The following is a 6,043-nucleotide window of genomic DNA, read 5'->3' as shown; positions in this document are numbered from 1 at the left end:
TGTTGAAGTGAAATGGACACTATGAGAAGCAATGACTTGATCAGCCCTTGTCCTGACTGTCGAGGAACAACTTACTATTTTATTCCTTTTAGTGCTTTTTTTTTTCTACTTAATACCATTGGTTGAACTCTTTAATTAACACACAATTATTCTTATTCATTTAAATTTAACTGAAAAGTGATCCCTGTTAAATATAAGAATGGCAATAAGAGAGGGAGGAGATGTACAGTTCAGCACATGCTCACTTGGACTTACTCCTAATGGTAGAGCTAGAAACATGCTAGGGGATTCCAATTCAATCCCATCAAGGTGGCATGTACCAATGCCATCTTGTTAAAGTGATCAGTTTAAGTTCATAATTAATCAAAAAGATAGGATTAAGTGTCAAAGGGAATACATAAATAAGACCAGTGTCTGCAAATAATTGATAGAATTAAAAAGGAGAGAATGATCCTACATGGGAAGCAGGATACACAGCAGACTCATAGAATGGTAAAAGCCCTAAACAGCACTCTGGCCTCAGAATCAGCCCTGAAGGCATTCAGATCTGGCTAAAAAGCCCATGAGAGTTTGGTATGGAAAGCTAAGACATTGTGGCAAAAAAAATGACCTAAATGAAAGATCTCTGTGAGTGAGATCCCAGCGGAAAGAACGGGCCATCAAAGAAGGAGGTACCTTTCTCTGAAGGGAGGTGAGAACTTCCACTTTGACTGTGGCCTTGTCTAAATAAGATCAGAGTTGGTGAACTCAAGAGGCTTCCATAGCCTTGGCAGCTCATGACAAGAGCCTCGGATGATTACTGACATCATAAATAAGACTGTCAATTGTTAAATCAACAGCGGGAGTCACTGTGCACCTACTCCCCATGTAGGACCTCTGCCCTTAATGTGTTGTAATATGAGAATTAACGGTATAACTAGTACTCAAACACTACTCCATACTTTGTGTGTCTGTGTGGGTGCAGTCTGTTGAACTATTTACTTAGTAGATACTAAGTTGATCTTCTGCATACAAAGATAATTGAAAATGAATCTTGATGAAGAATGGGATGGGAGAGGGAGTGGGAGATGGGATGGTTGTGGGTGGGAGGGAGCTGCTATAATTCAAAAGTTGTACTTTGGAAATTTATATTTATTAAATAAAAGTTGAAAAGAAAAAAAGAAAAATTAAATAAAAAATTTAAAAATAAAAAAAAAAGTATGAGTGTAAGTCTGTGAATGTAATTATTAACAGGAAGCCTGGATACATGCATAGAAGCTAGAAAGTACAGCATGTGGGTGAAGAGTATTAGCTTATATAAAGATTGCCCTCAGTATGTATAAGCACCTAGAATTCATTTGAGTAGGTTTGGCTTAGGGGTTGAGATACTGCTTGAGATGCTCTCTTCCCATATTGGAGTATCTGGGTTTGAGCCCTGATTGTGTTCCTGACCCTAGTTTCTTGCTAGTGCACACCCTGAGGGGCTCAAATGGGTTGTGTCCCATGTGGGAGACCAGGATTAAGTTCCTGGCTGCTGTTTTCAGCCCAGCCTGTACCCAGGTGTTTCGGTCATTTGGGAAGTGAACCAGTGAATGGGGGTAATCTCTCTCTCTCTCACTCTTGTTCTCACTCTTTCTTTCTGTCTCTGTGTGTATCTCTCTGCTTTTCAAATAAATCAAATAAATTTTATAAAAATTTAAAAATGTGATTAATATTGACAAGAATTTTTTTAATCAGTAGCATATCTGCAGCATGAAGCAATGTGTATCTGTATGACATCTACAGTTTTTCTTATCAAAAAGAGAAGCACGACTCTCCCCACACTTAGTGATGGAATTGATATCAAAATGTTCCAACCAATCAAATTGGCAGGCCCGATAATGGCGATAGCAAACACTCACTGATACCATGTACTAGTCACTGTTCCAAGCATTTGCCTTCAACTGCATGATAACAAGAAAAAAATAGGTGTTATAATTATCCTATTTTACAGATCAGAAAGGAAAGGAGCAAAAGGATTAAGTACTTTGCATAGTACCATGGAGCTAGCTGGGGATGGATTCAGTTTCGAACTCAGGCAGTCTGACTCCAGAGCCCACGTGCTCTTGACCTTTGCAATGATGTTCCATTGCATACATGTGGCTGCACACCGACAATGACTAAGCTGTCTCCCTCCTGCTGTCTCATAGCTATTTCTTAGACCATGGCAAAGTCAGTCTAGCCAAAGTGACCCTAACAGTTTGGCCTACAGAACAATGGTTCTTAAACTTTTATGAGTCACGAACCAACCCCTTTGGAATATAATAAAATCTGTGAGGATTCTCCCTAGAAAAATCCACCCTTTCATCCTCCCCCCAAACACAGGAAGCTCAAGTTACAACTGCCTGAAGTACACAGTCCTGCCTCACGTGTCTCTACTGGACCATCTGAGGTTTAGAGACTCCAGGTTAAGAACCTCTTAGCCCCGTAGTGACAACCCTGTCACTTTCAATATGGCCCAGAAATAAGAGGACACTCAATATCTCATTATAGAACTGAAGATTCATGAGTCACTTCAAATCCTTGTGAGCTGTCTTCAGCATTACTTGCAGACTGGTGAAGGGTGATGATTCTCCAGCTCTTTATAGTACAAGAAACATATAGAAAAATGATTTTCTTTTTTGGATAGAGCCAAGCAAAGATTTAAAGATGGATTCCTGCAAATATTTTGCACACAGTCTTACCCCAGGAAATTGAGTTTCCTTTTGTAACTTTGTTTCTCAAAGGACAAGCCTGAGGAAAGTCAAATTTGTTGGCATCGGGGATCATGACTTCAATTAGGTCAATGGTCTCGGGGTAGGCAGGTGGAAGCAGGCTTCGTACCAACAGTATCCCTTTGGTCTCATCACCCCAGCTCTGGAGAACACTCTGGGTGTGCATGTCTCTTGTCATGGGAAGACTCCTTAGATGGAAAATTTGACGCGTAATTATTTATCAGTGACAATTGTAGCTACGATTTATTGAGAAGCTACTATCTGCCAAATGCTTTTTTAAAAAAATGTTTTTCTCATGTACTCCTCACGTCAATCCTGAGAGATGGACATTATTATTATTCCCATTTTGTAGATGGAGAAAGTTGTCTCCATTCAGCCCTAACAGGTGGAGAACTCGGATTCCACCTGGGCTGCCTGACTCTAGAGCCAAAGCCCCTTGCCCCTCTCAGTGTGCTGTCTCTGAGAGCAAGCTCTGTATTTTACTGGGCGGTTGTCTTAGACAAGGATCTCTGCACTGCGTTCTGTGTTATATACAATGGCATGTTGATTTCTCTGAGTACAGCCCTGGGGGAGGCCAGCCTGGCCTCTAGTCTGGGCCAGTATCTGCTGTCAGGTCCTCCTGAGAGGCATTTTTGGGTGTCCCATGTGGGACTGGTTCTATACTGTTCCAGGCACGGATGGTGAGGTCTTTTTTGCTCTGACTCATTTCTGGCTAACCTGGATTACTCGAGCTCTGCCCAAATGCCAAACTTCGTCCACCATAGTGGGGCTCTTGCTAAGAAGCACTGACCTCCCCGGTACACGTCTCATGTGTAGCCCAGGGGCGCTGTGCTGTGCTGGCGTGTGGTCTCCTTAGCAATGCAAGCACTTTCCTGCTGCACCACGGGCTGTCCACACTCAGTGCTGCTCTTCCTGGGCCATTGTTCTCTGGCAGCTGTGCCTATGATCTCCAGGCCTAAGCTCCTTTCCCCACTTTCCCGGGAACAGGAACTTCCTGGCGGGGATCTGAGCTGAAGTGGCTCTTCCTGTATTGCAGTCTTCTGTGTGTTTTCATGAACTATAGCGTGTCATCACACAGGCAGTGGAGGTGGCGGTGGCACCATCCATTCAGTCATGACACATCTATATCTATTAAGTACCTATTTATGTTCCAGGCACTGTGCTGAGTGCTGCGGTTGCTATGGTGACCAAGATAGAACCTCGTTCATAGTTTACTGTTTTTGAGTGAATCAGACACATGAACAGGTGATTGCAATACAATTTGGTGATGATTCTGATAAGATGATAACAAGTATTTTGAGAGCAGAGGAAAGGGGAGCCGGTCTCAGACTGGAAGGCCTGGGACACATTACCTGGGGAAGTGCCGGGTGAGTTCTAAAGGAGGGTGAGAAGTTACACTGCAAAAGAGGTTGGTGGTTGGGAAGCGAGGAGGAGAGTGTTCAGAAAGGAAGGAACAAGCAAGTCAGAGGCCTGCAGGCAGACAGAGCCTGGGCAGCCAGAATTAGCTCAGGATGGCTGAAACAAGGTTGAAAATAGGATGTGGCCAGATAAGCTGGAGGGGAGAGCAGGTGGGGGATGGGAAGAGTGGCTGTTGTCCAAGCATTTTCTGCACTATGGAGGCACCACTTGCTTTCACAGGCTGAATTGCTGCAGCCTGGATGCTGAGCGGTAGGGGTGGGGGCTGGAGAGTAACATTTATTGAGTCCAGCAATGTGCTGGGTGTATGGGTGTATTCAGAGTGCCTTGGTCCTCGACCCCAGGGACCCTGACCAGCCAAATGCTTCCTTTCTTCTCTCTGTGGAATTCGTGTGGCTCAAGACCTGCTGGATTCTTCTTTCTGCCACCAGCAGTGTTCTCCACCCTAAAACCAGGACCCGTGGTTAAAGCCCTCTGCTGCCTCTGCTGCCGCCCCTTCCACAGCCAGGCTGGCCATGGCCATCATTGCTGGCATTGATCTTGCTGCTGTCTTGGCTACTTAAAGCCGAGCCAAGACGTTCATATTCAGAAGCAGGCCTACAGGGTAGAAGTGTTATGGGTGTTTGTACAAATGGGAAAGTATGGCTCAGAGGCATCCAATCACTTGTCATGCACACCATTAAGCTATAAGTAGCAGGACCGACTATGGACCTGGCATGATTCCACAAGCATACAACTGCGCCAGTTTCTATTTAGGATCCCTCAGATCTGGTCTTCTGGTTTTCTTATGGACTATTTTCTTGAATATTCATCTAGAAGGGTGCCTCAGACGTTTAACAGGTCAGGTAGAAAAGACCTAATTCAGACACCTCAAGTAGCCAGGAAGTGTTAAAAGAATGGAAACAGACAGCCTCACCCAGCTCCATCCCCAAGTTTGTTTGTTTTAGGTTTTATTTATTTAGTTGAAGGGCAGAGTTACAGAAGCAAATATATATATATATATATATATATAAAATATATATGTGTATATATATATATATATAGGAGAGAGAGAGAGAGAGAGAGAGAGAGAGAGAGTCTTCCATCCATTCGTTCACTGTTCACTCCTCAAATGGCTGCAATGGCAGAAGTGGGGTTAATCCAAAGCAGGAGCCAGGTGCTTCTTCCGGGTATCCCATGCAGGTGCAGGGGCCCAAGGACTTGAGTCATCCTCCACTGCTTTCCCAGGCCACAGCAGAGAGCAGGGTCAGGATGCCCATATCCAATGCTAGCACTGCAGGTGGTGGCTTTACCTGCTACGTCACAGCGCTGGCCCTAATTCCCAAGGTCTGAGACAGCCTCCCATCTCCCACTTTAAGATCATAGCCCTAAGTTCCGATCTGGCCTGCTATTCTAAATTCCTCTCAGAGGATCTGGTGACTTTCTATGCGCTTGAATTTTTAGGCAGCCCTAACATTTAGGTAACATCCAGAGCGCTGTTTGCAGGTGAGTTTCCTTCTTTATCCTCATCCCCAGACCCGTCCCTGTATGCTGTTTTTGGTTCACTATTATTTTTGTCACCTTCCTTCATTAGCATATTAATGTTCAATTTCCATGCTAACTAAAATAGATGCTTCTGTCCCTCTGCTCTCTCCTGCCTCTTCTCTCAAACACCAGCCAGGCCTGGGGACAAGTCTGGTGGCTTCTACCAGAGGAGACGCGTTTGTTTGCTAAAACTCCAGTGTCAGACATGGGCACTAATGAGTCAGGCACCAGCAATTATGAAGTGTCTCTCTGCTAACAGCACAGCTCTGCCTGCAGCCAGATGGCCCCTGCACTGTGCTTCTAAAGGTAATCTGGACTCTGTCACCAATTCCTCTTCTCCTTCCCCGCAGCCAGTAGAAAAGGCAGTGTTC

Source organism: Lepus europaeus, chromosome 5 (genome assembly GCF_033115175.1).
Source record: "Lepus europaeus isolate LE1 chromosome 5, mLepTim1.pri, whole genome shotgun sequence".
Taxonomy (NCBI): Eukaryota; Metazoa; Chordata; class Mammalia; order Lagomorpha; family Leporidae; genus Lepus; species Lepus europaeus.
This window is presented reverse-complemented; position numbering follows the sequence as displayed.